At 45.5% G+C, this 16455-nt stretch overlaps 1 long non-coding RNA gene and 7 other non-coding genes across 9 annotated transcripts in view; all 8 read left to right on the top strand.

The window, feature by feature from the left end:
- The first annotated feature begins 6511 nt into the window (after window positions 1–6511).
- The window catches only part of LOC146833704 (uncharacterized), a 31940-nt gene continuing 21996 nt past the window's right edge, over window positions 6512–16455 (top strand). The window contains exons 1-10 of one of the 2 annotated variants that reach the window (XR_014960610.1): window positions 6512–6573; window positions 7547–7571; window positions 8213–8337; window positions 8684–8715; window positions 12998–13049; window positions 13266–13311; window positions 13652–13701; window positions 14825–14852; window positions 15174–15226; window positions 15613–15648. This is a non-coding gene — a long non-coding RNA (uncharacterized LOC146833704). The remainder of the gene's footprint in view (window positions 6574–7546; window positions 7572–8212; window positions 8338–8683; window positions 8716–12997; window positions 13050–13265; window positions 13312–13651; window positions 13702–14824; window positions 14853–15173; window positions 15227–15612; window positions 15649–16455) is intronic. The other variant, XR_014960611.1, reaches the window with a different exon arrangement.
- LOC146833705 (small nucleolar RNA SNORD79) lies at window positions 8065–8142 on the top strand. Its single transcript, XR_014960911.1, has one exon. It is a non-coding gene; the product is annotated as a small nucleolar RNA SNORD79 (small nucleolar RNA).
- On the top strand, window positions 8523–8606 carry LOC146833706 (small nucleolar RNA snR60/Z15/Z230/Z193/J17). The gene has a single exon (XR_014960839.1). It is a non-coding gene; the product is annotated as a small nucleolar RNA snR60/Z15/Z230/Z193/J17 (small nucleolar RNA).
- On the top strand, window positions 13116–13191 carry LOC146833707 (small nucleolar RNA SNORD47). The gene has a single exon (XR_014960888.1). It is a non-coding gene; the product is annotated as a small nucleolar RNA SNORD47 (small nucleolar RNA).
- Window positions 13463–13545, top strand: LOC146833708 (small nucleolar RNA SNORD74). The gene has a single exon (XR_014960836.1). It is a non-coding gene; the product is annotated as a small nucleolar RNA SNORD74 (small nucleolar RNA).
- Window positions 14677–14744, top strand: LOC146833709 (small nucleolar RNA SNORD75). Its single transcript, XR_014960864.1, has one exon. It is a non-coding gene; the product is annotated as a small nucleolar RNA SNORD75 (small nucleolar RNA).
- Window positions 15278–15353, top strand: LOC146833710 (small nucleolar RNA snR60/Z15/Z230/Z193/J17). The gene has a single exon (XR_014960843.1). It is a non-coding gene; the product is annotated as a small nucleolar RNA snR60/Z15/Z230/Z193/J17 (small nucleolar RNA).
- LOC146833711 (small nucleolar RNA SNORD47) lies at window positions 16362–16434 on the top strand. Its single transcript, XR_014960826.1, has one exon. It is a non-coding gene; the product is annotated as a small nucleolar RNA SNORD47 (small nucleolar RNA).

Genomic DNA, 16455 nt, shown 5'->3' on the forward strand with positions numbered 1-16455 from the left:
TCTCTTACTCTCTACCCCTTCGTCTCTTACCCACACTTTGCTTCTTGCTACCCCAGTGTACTTCGCTCCTTACACCCCCTCTCTTACCCTCTACCTCTTTATTGCTCTCCCTCCTAGTGGCTTTTGCACCCTACCCGCTGTCTCATACTATCTAGCCCTATTTTTTGCTCCCTACCCTGTCTCTTGCTGTCTACCCTCTCTCTTTCCTCCAGCACTCTCTAATCCCCGTACTCCTCAGTTTCCAGCTCCCTGCCTCACTATCACTTATTAAAAGACACGGGGGAACCGAACAACGGTCCCACCAAGCTGCACAGCCGGAGCACTGTATAAATCCAATGAGTTGAACTCCACACGATATTTCAAACTCTTATCCATAATTTTCACCATTTATTTATTAATTCTCCGAACTTGACTTTTGTTAAAATCATTTTATCCATATTAAATGCTGAGCGTTGATATTCAAAAAGGGCACAGGAACACACGTAGTTTCCACATATCATGATTTTATTACTCAACCCAATGCATTTCGGGAAAAACGATTCCCTTCGTCAGGGGCATCTAAAAAAATACAAACACATAAATTTGACCAAACTAGATCAACATAATCAATGACTTTCTTATTTTCAACCACTGAAATCCCACTATCCTCCTTAAAGGTCACATTTTCAATAATCCACACTCCCCTAGTTGTTCCCAACACTTTCACATCGATATGTTTGCACCAATCCCTTCCCCATTGTCCTCACCAATACCACTGTTACTTCCATGCCCAAATCTTTAACAAAAATACATTTAGCTCTAGATAAATTCAGCACCTTTCATTAATAACCTGATGCCATTTATATTTAGTCACAAAAATAAACTCTCAGATTATTAGCACTTACCATGACATGCAGTTGATTGTATTTAAAACACCATTCACAAAGATTCCATTTTGCAAGGTTCACTGCTGTTTTAAACTTCTTGTTTATAACAGATATTCGAACTTTAAAAAAAAAAAAAAATACATAGAAGATTATTGAAAATGTGACCTTTAAGGAGGATAGTGGGATTTCAGTGGTTTAAAATAAGAAAGTCATTAATTATGTTGATCAAGTTTGGTCAAATTTATGTGTTTGTATTTTTTTAGATGCTCCTGATGAAGGGAATCGTTTTTCCCGAAATGCATTGGGCTGAGTAATAAAAACATGATATGTGGAAACTACGTGTGTTCCTGTGCCCTTTTTGAATATCAACGCTCAGCATTTAATATGGATAAAATGATTTTAACAAAAGTCAATTTCGGAGAATGAATAAATAAATGGTGAAAATTATGGATAAAAGTTTGAAATATCGCGTGTAGTTCAACTCATTGGATTTATACAGGGCTCTGGCTGTGCAGCTTGGTGGGACCGTTGTTCGGTTCCCCTGTGTCTTAGTATAATTTGCAGCGCAAAGGGACAAAGCACGAACAAGTTAGCACGCCGATATAGTGATGAATCAAGTAAATACAAATGAAATGGTATTATGAAGGTGTGCATCTCTCACCCCATAGAATTCACTATCACTTACGCCATACAATACTGTCTCTTGATTCCGTCCTCTCTTTTCTTTCTCCCTCCTCAGCGCTGTCATAAGTAAATAGGTATCGTGTAACCATGTGTGTATATTTATGGGGGGGGGGGGTGGTGTTGCCCCTACAGGCCTCGTGGACGCAGTTCTGAGAACACCCACCGCTAAGAGGGGAGGGGCAGAGCGGGGCCTATCCTCAGACGGAGGTACCAGATCACCCACTTGCTTTTTTATTCTGCACCACAAGGAGCTTTGAATCCGGAGGCGTAGGCGCTAGAGGCCTCTCACAAGTGGTGCTTTTATTAGCTTTTTTTGCAATAAACATCTGTTATTCAGCGCCAAGAGACCCCGTTGGGGTGAACGTTATTAATATCCACTGTATATTTCTCTCAGATGGGGGAGGGGGCTTCACATGGGGTCTGAGGGTGCACAACAGACCAGACCATGCTCTCAGGTGGGGGAGGGGGCTTTTCATGGGGTCTGAGGGTGCACAACAGACCAGACCATGCAAAAAACATTGCCATTTACAATACCAACAACTTTAAACTTTACAAATGCGAGACCTATTGCATTGCAAATGCTTGTTCTTCTTTAAATTGTATCGAGTTGGACTATTGAGCACTATTGCCAAGGTTCTATCATGAGCACAAAGGGCCTCGGCTACACCACACTACTGCTTTGGCCCAGGCACACAGACCGAAGGCCAGGCTTCAAGCCGCCCTTCTTCAACTGATTCCGATGAATAATCCACGGAGTTTCATGTAAATGCTGCTAAACTAAAACTCAGTAGTACCAGGTCTAAGAACCAGGGTAGCCGGGGCCGTTCCCCTCTATTTCAGCCCCTGCGGGCAGCCTGGCAGGGTTACACTTCACAGGGTGCTAGGATTTCCTTCAGATGAGGACAAGAACGGAGAGGAATCGTAGTTTTGAGGACAAGTGTTTTTGTTTACAATCAAACAACCTCTGCGACACATGCTGGAATAAATAAATTATAAGTCACCTAATGAAAACTACACAGCCACAACGTGCAGATAAGTTTGAGTAAATGGCCATTTGTAGCCAGGGGTGTCACACAGGCCCCTGCGGTGCAGGGGAGAGTCGATCATTAAGGGGCCCCAAACCTTGCATGTGTGGGCCTCATCACATTCTGAGCAGGAGGGGGGGGGCATCAATTTGTGAAATTATTATTTTGTTTATTCGGCCCTAATGGGAGGAGCTAGCACCTCTTAAGCATTTTTCTAAAACACGTAAGTTCAGACGCGGCTGCCACTGTTCTAGTGCTAGCAGCACCTTCGCGGAGCAGCAATCATGGTGAAGGCCACCGGAGTCACTAATTTCCATCTGTTTTTTAGGACTCGCCTGGCGAACGCAGCGCGAAGCGCTGTCGCCAGCGAGATCTATTGTTGCTGACTTGCCTCGGAAGTGGGACAGGAGATGGGCACGCGCAGGCTCTTGGCGGATTTGAGTTGGTGTACGCGCTTACAGCCATGCGGCGTGCACATCTCCTGTCCCCCTTCCCTCGCAAGTCAGCATGCAGTTTCACTTTCGTGAACATTCACTCGTTAAAAACGCAGCATTTGGGCATCCGCAGGGCTTTTGGCGCTTGCATGTAACGTGTACAGCTGGTGCTTGGTGCCGTGTTAATTAGGCTCGAGGCAGTAGTTTCTTTGTGAACGCGCTCATAAAGACTCGGGCCCCTCTCAATTCCTGAACTATGGCTATGGCGCAGCGGTAAAAATACAAGAACCACACCAGAGAGGTACGATGGACCTGCGCCACCTGTTCCTTGGTACCCACATGCTGCGGTAATTACCTAGCCCTCGAACTCCAGTGCTCGCGCCCCTTGCGCCATTTCAATGTGTACATATTAACAGGTTCGAGCCTTATGCGCGCTCCGTCATACTACATGCCGCGCTACATCCGCTAATAGCGAACGGGAGGGTTGGTGCTCAGGGCGCCCTATACTGCCTTCTTCATTCAAGCGTAAACAAGCGGGCCCATTCCTTTTTAGCGCTGGGAGCTAGGCGATTTGCCCAGAATCACCGGATGTTTGAGGGTCGGTGCCGAGACTCGAACTGGATTCCCCAGCTTCAAAGTCCCACGCTCTAGCCATTATGTTGTGTTGCTCTACACAACGCGTGTATTGTGCCTTGCACCCCTAGGCCGTCGCGCTATCACCCCCCCTAGGGACAGGATAAAGGATCTGTGATCCCGGCTGTCAGGAAACCCGGTCTGGCTGAAGGGGGAAGCGAGGAGAGAACTCGCGGGCAGTCTTGCCCGAGTGTAATCCAAAGCGGGCCAGCCACCCCCATCGCTGGCTACCCTGGGGCAGTCCCCGGGCAGCTAAACATATCGGCATGAGCCCCCGGTCCTAGTGCCTGGTAGGCAAACCACTAATGCAAGCGCAATTCAAAGCAACAACGAATATTTCGCAGTCGCTGGGCCGGCATGTACTCCCGGGAAGACCCGCTGGTCATCTTGTACTCCGACTCGGCCTGCTCTCACCTGCTGAACTCCTGCAGCGCCTGCTCCGCCGAGTTCTACGCCCCCTGCGCCAACAAACACACACGCACCAGCCGCCCTCAGCCAGTGCATGCGTATCCCTCAACGCGCGCATGGCGTGCTTTCGCTTTCCCTCCCTCCGGCGTTTCAGCCCACGCTCAGGTTCTCCCGCCCGTTGAGGCCCCCTCTCTTCCTCCCTCGCAGCTCTCTCCCCTCCTCTCCGACCCCCTTTTGTCTTACTCCCTGCACTTTGAGTCACCTTCCTCCCCCCTTTGACTACCTAGTGCCTCTTCCCAGCGCAGCCACGCACTGCTCGGTGACCCTCGGCAGAGAGCAGCCCTCGCACGGCCACGAGGATGGAGAACACACTGCTGCTCAAGATGCTCCTGCTGGCGATCCTTACCGGCCAGCTGAGGCTGCGCAGGAAGGTGGGTGCCCCCGGCAGACACCCTCCCCACCCCCTCCTGGCATGTGAGAGTGATCGGCCGGACACCCCCTGCTGGCATGTGTGAGTGTGAACGAGCCTGGCACACCCCTGCTGGCATGTGTGAGCGAGTGTGAACGAGCCTGGCACACCCCTGCTGGCATGTGTGAGTGAGTGAGTGTGAACGAGCCTGGCACCCCCCTGCTGGCATGTGTGAGTGAGTTGGAACGAGCCTGACACCCCCCCTGCTGGCATGTGTGAGTGAGTGTGGACAAGCCTGACACCCCCTGCTGGCATGTGCACGTGATCGGCCTGACACCCCGTGCTGGCATGTGTGCGTGAGTGTGAAGGAGCCTGACCCCACCCTGCTGGCGATCCTTACCGGCCAGCTGCGGCTGCGCAGGAAGGTGGGTGCCCCCGGCCTGACAGACTCTCCTCCCCCTGCTGGCATGTGTTTTGTGATGGTATTGTGTATCTTTATTTTCAGCGTGGTCCGCTTTCAGTGCGGTCCGCCTTGGTCACGCTTGTATTTTCATATTATCAGAGCTGGTTGTAAATAGCATTAACTGTTCTCTTGACTCTTCGTAAATGAGGTGCCATGGCGGCGGTACCTGCCCATTGATCGCCTGCCTTGCACCCTGGCATGGCAATTCGCAGCATGACCGGACTGAGAAATCATAAGGGGGTGTCCCGCCCAAACAGCCCATCTGAAGGTACGTACCTGCATTTACATTTAGTAAAAACATAATTTTCGGTCGATTTTACCATTGCCAGCACCTCTAAATGGGCCAAGTCCATAATGTAATCTTTTTGGCCGCCTTTGTGTGTGAATTCCCTTCTAGCTGAGTGTGCGGGTTTGTGTATTTCTTTAAAAGTGCATGGGCATGGATGTCTGTGCCACTCTATCTAAGTCAATCTGGGTGTGCGTGCGTAAGGCTTTTATGATTAAGATCTAAGAATCCGCCTCGGGCACCACACAACCCCTTCGTTAACGCCTTTCACAGCGCAGCAGTAAATGGAACTAAAATTTCTTGGAAACCTACACGCGTCCCCGGGCGATTCAGGCTGGGTCAGTACTGCCAGCATTCAGCTTTTTGTTTCGTTTCTTTAATTGAATTTAAATATATTAATCAGCAGTTGAATTAAAAAGACATCCTGTGCATTTGAAGGCCGCAATCACTGGAGGAACGCCTGGCCCACCTTTCAACGCAACCACGGCACAAGTTTTCACGTTTTACAAATTATTTATGATTGATTATTTTGTTATTATGCAACAATACTGTATCCTGCCGTCGAGATGGAGAGAGTAACTGAAACATTTTGCGAATGTTCGACCTGGCACCCCGTCACCCTGAGGTTAAGCAATTGTTTGGCATTGGAATCTGGAGCTTGTTGCTTTCTATTGAGAGTGATTTTTGTGTTCATCGTTATTTTTGTGTAGCTGTCTGTTGGCAATAGGCCTCGCATTACTAAAAATTAGAGCTATTGGTGTTGCATTATTATTTGCAACGCCAAAAGCTCAAACTTGTTCTTTACAGTTTGTATGTAAAGCGCGCTGATACCTACGGGTGAAGCTAGCGCTATATAAAACTTTTAAAATAAATAGAGAGGGGGCGCTGCCTCTCCTGGGATGTGGTCAGTTGGCTTAAACTGCCGACTTTGTTCCAGGAAACCAGGGTTCGAGCCTCGAGGTCGCGTCCACATCCTGTAATTCTTGGCAAATCACTTAATCACTCCGTGCCTGAATGTGGAATTTAAATACGGTGCTCATGTAAAGCGCTCCAGTACCTTCGGGTAGAGTTGGCGCTATATAAATATGCAACAAAAAAAAACAGAAGGCCCATCCAGCCCAAAAATAAATCCCTCGCAATTTAGGGTTTAAACTCAAATGGGAAAAATGTTGCACATGTTTGCGGGATATACCCCAATCTGGCCACACTCCGATACATTGAGCACGACATTTGTGGGCTGCGACCGTAAAACAGAGGACGCAGTACGCAACTACGTCACAAACACGGCCCATAAAAGGCGTCTCCACGCGTTCTGCAGTCTCTTTTCCGCTTTGCTGCAAGCTTGAAAGATACCGTCTTAAGGGGGTAAGTCGACTATCGCCCCGCTTTAGCGCGTGGTTGCTCTTGCCCTCTTTGCATTGTAGGCGCAGTTACTGTGGGGGTGGATCTACTGCACCCGGGCTCGATAAGGGATCATGTGGTCACGATGAATGTGGATTGTACGGTTCTATATTCGGCTAGTCGCATCGTGGCGGTGGGAGTAACCATTGCAGTTGATAGCCGCGATCAGTGTAGAACGAAGGAAGCACGTTCTAAACGCTCACTAGTGTGCATCGATTGTGATGTTCGTATTTCTAAAGCGTCTGAGACCTGCAGCCTTGCATGGCTCTGATGACAATGATTTATACACAGTTTTTAAAGTACAAATATTTTTCCGTAAGTATTGTGAACTATATTTTAGAGCGCTCACCTGCACAACGATAACTTGTAAGAATTAAGTTTAAGATTGTTACAGCAGATACTGTTTATAATGTTCACGTTTTAGCTAGTCGCGCACTACCTTTTTAAAGTTAAACTTCACGCCGAGTGGTGGTGTAACTCGGGAATGTGTCGTAACAAGGTGTGGTTCTTCTTTAATGTCGATAATCTCCCTCAAACGCAGTTAATGTCTTGAATTTCTCATTAACGCCGGTGCATCGGCTTGATAAAATAAAAAAACTGGAGTAGTGTGATGCGGTTTAGGTTAAGTTTAGGCCGTGGGGACCATTGTATAATGGTCGTGACTTTAAAGATGAAGTGTGGAATGCTTACTTTTGAAGTGTATGCTGACTTTTCTGTAACTTCCCAGTTGTGAGACTGAATGTTAAGATTGCGTCGAGGGGCTTCCGCCCGGTCGCCGCAGCATTTGCACTCTTAAGGACAGGTATAGTTAACCGAACCTGTGATTTAAGAGCAGTGGGCACGATTTTTCCTGAAAGCATGATCTACGGGGGGGCTCTTGCATGTGTAACTTATATTAACAGTAATTTGTGACTAAAGTGTTTACGTTGCTTTTTAGGAATGGACCAACACCGGAAAAATAGGTAAATACGGTCTTGTAACCAATAATTTCTTTAAACTTGCTCACTGCCTGTACTAAACACTGGTTTTAAAAAAAACTGGACATTCTCGACATTGCATGGCTCAAATGCGTTTTGAAAATGCGTAGCTCGCTGTTTAAACCCCGGAGCTAACGCGAATCCAGTGACTTACTCGATAAAAAAAGTTGCATATCCATGACGTCTTTAAAACGTCAGTCTCGCTTGCAACAATAGTGTATATTGATATTCCTTTATGGCAGAATGCTCCACCTGGAATTGGAACGCTATACCTGTTACAACGATAGAAAGTGAAGCAGGGACAGCGGAAGCTAATTTAACTGTACTACGTACATTTAAACCCCCCCTCATTTTAGGCAATCCTAGACTTGTTCAGTAGATAGTCCTTCGCCCTCTTGTCTCTGTTCTTGGCGTCTTGATCGTGTATTGAATGGTGCTAGATATTTAATCGAGTCTTCTAATCTCCAGTCTGGCTCTGTGCTGCTTATGATGACTATTAAACAAATGGGAATCTCTCTGAAAAAGGATGAGGGATACACTTGTAGCTGAAATTGCACAGGGCTGACTGGTGTGGGAATGTGCCCGTGGATAACGTGCTCCCTAAAACACCACTTTCGTGATTGCAGGGCCACATTTGCTGGAAATTGCACCAGGTCTGAAGTGACCGTGAACAAGCTGATTAAAATGCCAGTGGGCTGTCAATTGCCCCTGGTGCGGCGCTGGAGAAACGGGACGTGTCTGGATGAAGCTGGTAAGTGTCGCACATCAGAAGTACACGTTTATCACCAGAGGCAGCTTTGCATGAAACTTAATAAATCGCGCGTGCTAGCCTTTGCCCTTGGGCAGGATTCCTTTGTGTTTCTAACAGGGTAACCTGCATGTAGTACTGTTAGTGTGGACTGCATTGGTGCAGCACGCGATGGGTCTGCGCCGAGTTCGATACAATGATGATCACATAGTTCAGCAGATGAACCGTGGTGAATAAGAGCTCTTGTCTTTCGCTCCTATCTGATGTATCGATCGTTTATGGCCAAAGCAGCAGTTGGCATGTAATGTGTGCAGGAAAACTAATGCAGATCGTTTCTTTTTCTTTTCAGCCTCAAAGGAAAGATGAGTGATTGATTTAAAGGTAAGTTTCTTCTTTCTTCTCGAGTTTAACACTTGTAGGCAGCTGCGTTCTAGACCAGGTGTCTCCAGCCAACCTTCAGAGTAGCTCCCAGCTTAGAGTTAATTTTTATCCAAGGACTGTAAAATAAGTAACGCGTTTTCCCCTTTTCAAGGTTCAAGATATGATTAATTTACGTTACGGGCCTGCAACTAGCAGAGCCTGATAAGCTGTGCTCTGCTGGGATTTATGACCCATGTGGGTCAGTTTCCTAACTGAGTGGCATATTATCAAGGTCCGGTGATGAGTATCAAAGTGCGCTTAGCACTTGCATATTTATCGCCAACTATCTCTGGAATTTATCGCCCTATTGGCGCATTATCAACAGCACGCAACGCAGAGGCGATACAAATTCCTGAGATCGTGTGGATATCAGTTTTCCATGGTGGAAAACTGCAATATCCTAGATATGGCCTGTGGTCTTAGCCACACAATCCACCCCCCATGTTAGGTATGCCTTAGTCAGGAATTTAAGACGTTAAATTCCTGCGTTGAGGCATACTTTACGCGATTATAAATATCGCTAACCCTCAATGTCAATATGACGAAGCTGGGTTAGCGATATTTTCCCAAGGAAGTCTTGTCGGACACCTCCTTTGCATCTCATTAGCGATGGGAGGTGTGCTGACATGGGGCGCTATTGCCAGTAAACTGTCGCTAACTGTTAGCGACAGCTTGCTGATGGGGCGCTAAATATCGCCGCTTTAGCAGCAAAAGGTGCCGCTAAAGCAGCGATATTGCCCTTGGTGAAGTGCCCCAAATCACTGAGGTCTTTACTTATTGAATAAGTCATTATCCACTCAATAGTGGAGATTGAGAACAAACCCTTTTAAATGAGAGAACAAAAATTAGTTACCTAAATGATTAACATAACTCCATTTTAATTTCCACCCTTTTCAACGTGTACTATTTACAAACGGGCATTTTGTGCCTAGTAGCTGGTAAACATTTATAACTAATGGTAATTTTCAATTACTGGAGAAATTCAAAGTGAAGAAAAATATTTCTATGAATTAAGTCTGAATATTTTTCTCATTTTAATTAAGCCCGTTATGTCCTAATGTTTTATGGAGCATATTTCTTCACTTTAAACCCTGCCCCCCCCAATAACTAACTACCATTTCCCTGTAATAAGTATGGTGCCATGTCTACAGGCCCCTGGGATTAAAATGCCTACTGTTTGTAAAGGCAATGACATTGGAGGAAATTAAAATTGAAGTTTTTTATAACTTATATAAACAAAGTTAACTAGTTGCATTTTCTCACTGCTAATTTATCATTTATGCACAGCAGGAAACTTCCTTTCAATGGCTGGTAGACGTGCTGCCATATTTATAATTGAATAATACACTTTTTAAAGGGATACATTTGAAATGTTCTCTATGGACAATTTTGCAGAATATTTTTCTGTACTTTTTATTTCAACTATTTACAAAAAGATGTTGGTGTTGTACATGGAATAGTGCTACATATGGCGGAAGGCATGTTCTGAAGCCACGGGTAGATACCACACAGGCTGTCGCCCATACATCCCACTCATTCACACACGTTCATACATCTCCACAGACCATGCACTCAGACACATGGCAGCGATATCATATTACCCCCTATGCACAGTTTTGTTCATGCCATTGTATCTGGCGCCGTGGGTTTTGGATTTAAAGTCCATGAAGCTGGGCATGGGTGTCTGGTAACCATGCAAGAGTTGCTTGGCCTTCAGTAGCTCGCAAGTATTTTCATTGATTAGAAGTAGCTCTTTTTACAGGAAAGTTGTAGACCTCTGTTCTAAACTTCCCTCTTTGACGTTCCTATGTGGATTTGACTCGTGCTCTGACAGATGCGACGTTGTGAAACCACCCCCTATTCTTTTTTAAATCTACAGCAAGGGTCTCCAACGTTGTGTTGTGAGCAACTTCTGAATAGTGAATCTTCATGAGCTACTGAAGGCTAAGCAACTTTTGCTTTACCAGTGCCACCTCGCCAAGCTTAATTGACTTGAAGCCTAATATCATAGTCTGATACTATGGTTTGAACAAAATACTTTGATTGGGGGCCATATGACAGGGCTGCCATGTGATGGTTAACATGGTCTTTAAGGGATGTATGCTCATGCATATAGGTGTACAGGTAACTGTCGGATGTATTTGTGCACAGGATATACCTTCCTCCATATATGCATTTTCACATGTATAACACGAGACACTGCTGAAATGTCCTGCAAAATTTGTGTATATTGAACATTTTTCTGGACTTTAAATGTTTCCCACTTAAAATGGCTGTTTTTTTTACTTATAATGGCGCTGTTGAATATAAACTGAAGTTAAATTTAAAGGGTTTCCGTAAAGGTCTTCACTTTATTTTTCCCATAAACCAGCATTTTGTTTCCAGTTGCCTGTAGACATGGTGCCATATTAACTGAAAAAATAAATCTGTTTAAATGGGAGGAATTTAAACAAACATGCTTCCTAAAACACATTGCCTTAACACAAGTATAGTGGTTCATGGACTGCCAGACTTGCGGTGGCATCAATCCAGCCACCGCCGCATCAGGAGTCCAACCACCATCTTGAGTTTGGCAGTCTACTGCCATTTGATCACCGCAGCCACCAGGGAACAGCGGTGGTCAGGGGCTCAAAATATCCTGGTCAGCACGGCATGGACTCTTCCGTCCCAGTGCAGCATTAAAGGCTCATTACTGCACTGCTGTGGGACTGCCACGCTGCCTGCCTGCCAAACAACGATTTGTATCGTAATCTGGTGGGCGGCAGCATTCTGGTTTGGCTGCACAAGAGCAGGTTGGTTTGCACTGTCAAACACTTAACCGGGCCCTCCGACCTAATTGGCTTAATTGAAAGTGGGCAAAAGCATGGATAATTAATGCTTCATAAACTTATCTAGATTTAAAATGTATCCTATTTGGAAAAATGGCATTTTCAGCTATAAATGTAGCAGTTTATTGCCCACTGGGAGCAAATGCCACACTTTGAAATAGGAGAAAATTAAACTAAGGAGTTGATCGGTAAGGTAACTTAATTTTAGTTCTCCCCCCATTTTAAAAGCATTTCGAAACAATTGCATTCCTCAAGCCCCAATATTGAATGGACAAGGACTTTTATTACTGAGTTACGAAACTCGGTGCTTTAGTTCACCTGTGTCCCAGCATGCCCCATAAATCTGAACAAGCACTGATCATTTTATTGGTCTGCTATATGCGGCCTGATGTGAAGTAGACCCAGTCTTCTCCCCCCCCCCCTTTTTTATATAAAAAGTCACCCTGTAATTATTTAAAAATGAACTCAAAGCTGTGAGCTACTAACTCGCTGTTGACTGGTTGGAGACACCTGATGTAAAGGTGAGTTTCTACTCCTTAAAATTCTGATCAAATGGAGCACTTCTTGGTTTAAGTGATGCTGATGAATGTCTGACCTGAACACTCATGTTGATGAAATGCAGACTGATACACCTAGAGGTGCTCTTGCATGAACCGTATGTACAGTGGTGTAAGTCCTTGAATTGCTTATGACCAGTCGGCCACATGAGCCTGCCTGACACTTGCAACTTGCTTTTTCATTCCGTGACTCCTTGCATTTCCGAGAGGCTTTAATTTTTTCAATCGTAGCACGCGTAGCATCACTGGGTGTCTGTCCCCTCGTGAGCAATTGTACAATAGGTGCCTTAGCAAACAGCCTCGAGGGTGTACCACTGGAATACCTATTGTAGTGCTTGCCCTCTACCTTCCCTTCGTGAAAATCGGCACAGGGCTTCTGGCAACCTGAATGAGCACCAACTTTCAGAAAGATGTTAAACGGTCAGTTGCATGGTAAGAGCATTCAAAGAAAGGCACAGAAGGTGACCTGCAACACAGCCTTGAGGAGTATCTTGATGCATACATTATATGATAGTTGTCGTGTGACCCAGTTTGTTATACATGTAACTATGTTTACTAAATCAGAAGATTTGATTGTAGAACACATGGTTGGTACTCATGAAAAAGCAGCAAGGTGAAATAAAGGTATTTCCTATGATCACCTAATTTGTCAAGCTGGGATAGATGGTGCCTATTAATAGAGGTACAATGTTTTAGGAAATTGTGAAGAATAAACTACACCCTTCTTAATAGTTCACGTAATTTATGTCGCACACATTGTGGGAATGGGCCACAATGCTCATGTTGACTTTTTCAATGCTTGTTTTATTTTTATGGCTGTAGAGCATGTGACTTAACTGGCTACATTTTTTTTTCTAGACAGACTTCAGTTGGAGCATAACATGGCGACTTCAACTGGCTTGTACTGCAGGTATAAAGCAAATCTCTTGTCGCATGTGCTTGCATTTTAGTGGCCACTCCTCTTAAACTGACGTGTAACCCATGATGAAATCGATTCTGCCATATGAGTTATGCTGATTCTACCCCTTACCGTTCCATTGTTATCTGAGGTTACTTATTGGTGGCATCGAGCCTAAACTGGTCCGTATTATTGCAGTTGCTCATGTTGTACTTGTGTTTCTTGTAGGAGGCCCTTCCTGCCTGATTTCACTGCTGCACTTTGGCCTTTGAAAGTAAGTGGCTGTGTAACACCAGTGAATTATCGTGGGTTTGACATTGGTATCAAAGTTGACTCTTGATATGGCCTGTGATGCTTTTTTTATCTGTAAAGCAGTCTGGGTGGGAGTAACACATTCTGGAAGTGTTTGCTGTGGTAGATCCACAGCAAAGTCTGCAGATGATGATAAATATGTTGGTAGGGACATCTGATAAAGTGTGAAGATTACCAACGTCTCTGAGCAGGTTGCACACTGGTGTGTTAGTCTTGTGTTTGACAGTGGGGGTTGAAGCACGTTAATGTACATGGATTTTAATGTAAAACTTTTTGTCGTTTCCCCCCCCCCCCCGTCTCAGCTCCACCGGCTTCAAGAGTTCTTTGAGTCCATCTCGCTGGACAGTGCCAGGTATGTTTTTATTGTTCAGTATGTCTTACCATGTGGGTAAGAGCCTCGTTACAGCGTAATCCGAACGGTTTCAAGGGTGTGGATCTTGTGCTGTTTGACGTCAGCACTTTGGCTGCTGCTTGTAGCATTCGAGGTATACACGTGCTGTCACATGAAACCCCGACATGAAGTCGGTTATCGATTGGGTGGGGTTCCTTGCTTGCTCCTGGCATGTAGCAGGGACTATAGGTGGAGGGCAACGGGGTAGATTAGCACGGTCTAGTCGCAAACTAGGGTTTAGTTTCTGCATTCCATTTCTCAGACCTGGTTCATCCGGTTTAACTCGGCGAGTTTGAAATGATTACATTTACTGGACTGAACGGAAGTAGTTGGCTGGTTGGTGGTGGTGGTAGATGTGGGTGAGCCCAGACTCTGATGTGGCATAGCTCCGAGCAGAAACGGGGAGGCTAGCCGTCGATGGACTCGGCACGTAGGAGTTACTATTCGGAAAATGATACTTACCTTTATGTATAGCCAATGCATGGGATTATACTGCATCGAGTAACACTTAGTTTCATGTGTCAGGATTGACCCAAAACATGGGTTGTCGTGTATGTATAACCTACAGTTGTGTAAAGATTCTAGATTTACTATATAAACAATGTTTGAAAGTGACTCCAATCTTTATTCAGGGTTAAATGCCCTTTAAGTGAGTGCGTGCACGAGTTTAACGTGTTTAAGAATTCAATGTAAGGGAAGACGGGGCAATGGGCCTTGTATGGTTCTGTGATTTTCTGTCTTGAGAGAGAGAGAACAGTCTTGGGACTTCTGTGGTGTTTGGCTTGTCAAGACTGCGTCCGGGAGCTATTCCTGCCATGTGGTTCGGTTGTTTGAGGCTGCCAGTGCCCAGGCATAGCCGAGCAAGGCATTTGGCTCGAACTTTGAACTCCTACCTGCATGTGTTTTTACCTCATGTCTTTTGCTCCTCTAATCCAAAGCCCTTGATGTCAATATAATAAGAGTAGTGGACAGAAAGTATTTCTGAAAACTCAAATACTGAGGCTTTGGGACTAGTTCTGGAGCAGTGGACAATACTTGTGATCCTGAACTCTGCTTGACATGTCACTTTTTTTTTTCCTCCTAGATTCGAGCTTCAGAGTGTGCCTAAAACGGTAAATATCGACTGTTCTGTAATAAAGCTTGACATTCGGCCGTATGGCAATTTTAATGTGGTGTAAATGGCTTCGCCAGCCTCGAGGGTGGGAGGGGTAGACCTCGTATTTCAACTAAAGGTTGGTTTGTAGAGCCATGTTAAGGTGGCTGGGGAGCTTGAGCGTGCTGCTGTGATGACTTGTGTATTTGCTACTCTTGACCAAGAGTATGATGAGAGCTAACCACACTTGAAACTCTGAGAGCACGCTGACATCTTGCAGGGGCTTTAGTTATGCTTTTTGCTTTTACCTGATGGCATTTTTCTTAACCTTCCCTTGTAGAGTCCATCTGCCTTCCGGGAGAATCCCTTATCAAGTGTACTCTGCAGGAAAAGGTGAGTTCAGAAATATTTCAGGTCTGACCCTCTCCCTGCAGCACTCAGCCCAGGGTGTGCATGATGAGTACATAGTTCAGCTGATTCTCTATGAAGAACAGTCTTTCGCTCCTAGCTGATGCATCCTTAACTGAAAGTGCTGCCCCTAATACCCCAGGTTTGACACTTGTTCACCTCGCACGTTAACTAAGCTTGGTGCCACTAAACCGAGATCCTGCCAGTCTCAAAGGTATCCATTGGTGTAGTCCTGAAGCATGCTTTCCATTGGGTGCTACTGCGAATTGCATTACGGAGTTGGCAAGTGTCATTTGTAGGACACATCAGTCTTTAACATCTCTTGATGCGATCTGCCTCTGACCAGTTCCTGCTGTCATGTTTCTTTTCAGACTGCATCGTTTGCGACTGGAGAACAGATGAGCCAGGTTAGTAATTGTGCGCTCAGGATGTTTTGTGCATAATTTACTTGTGTATGTAAAGCCGGGTGCCAACATGGTCCTTTTTCATGGGTTGGCTTGTTAATGATTTTTCCTGTTCAAGCGGTTTCTTATAGTCGGGGCCACTGGACGTATGAGCTTGTGCAGGCGCGGCGTTTTTCACATAATTATAGATTTGCCACATGGTCCATCTGCTGCATAATCCGTGTAGTTTAGCACATTGTTTCCAAGTCAAACGGTTCAAAAGTTACTAAAGGCAGCAGCACGGTGCCGCAGTGTAATGGCTTTTGCATATGTTGACTGGTCACCTTTCTATTTCTATATTTCGGTACTAATGAGGTCTCCCCAAGCCCAGACATTGAGTACTGAACGAGGTAAAACATGTGCCTCATTTGGCTCTCTTCTGCCGCCGCATAATTCCCATGGCCTTGATGCTTTGCTTCTGCCTCCTACGTATCGGGTAGGGCAGTACTAATGCCATGACTTGTTGGCTGGTAGCATTTGGCAAAATGGTATGGCATTTCCAACGCTACAAGACGCCTGCAGTCTCCCTCTGCCCATTGTGAGGCTGCGCTGAGCTTTGAGAAGGATTGCTCTATTCAACACCTTATGCAAAGCTTCGGATGGTAACGCCACTCTTCCTCACCCCCCCCCCCCCCCCCCCTCCGAATGTGGTAGCAGTCATGAGTAGTTAACAAAGCAACCAGTGATGAAACCGATTCTGCCATATGAGTAATACTGATTATACTCCTACCGTTCCATTTGTCTGAGGTTGCTTGACTCTAGGGTAGCCGG

The sequence above is a fragment of the Triturus cristatus genome, chromosome 4_2 (genome assembly GCF_964204655.1).
Source record: "Triturus cristatus chromosome 4_2, aTriCri1.1, whole genome shotgun sequence".
In the NCBI taxonomy this organism is placed as follows: Eukaryota; Metazoa; Chordata; class Amphibia; order Caudata; family Salamandridae; genus Triturus; species Triturus cristatus.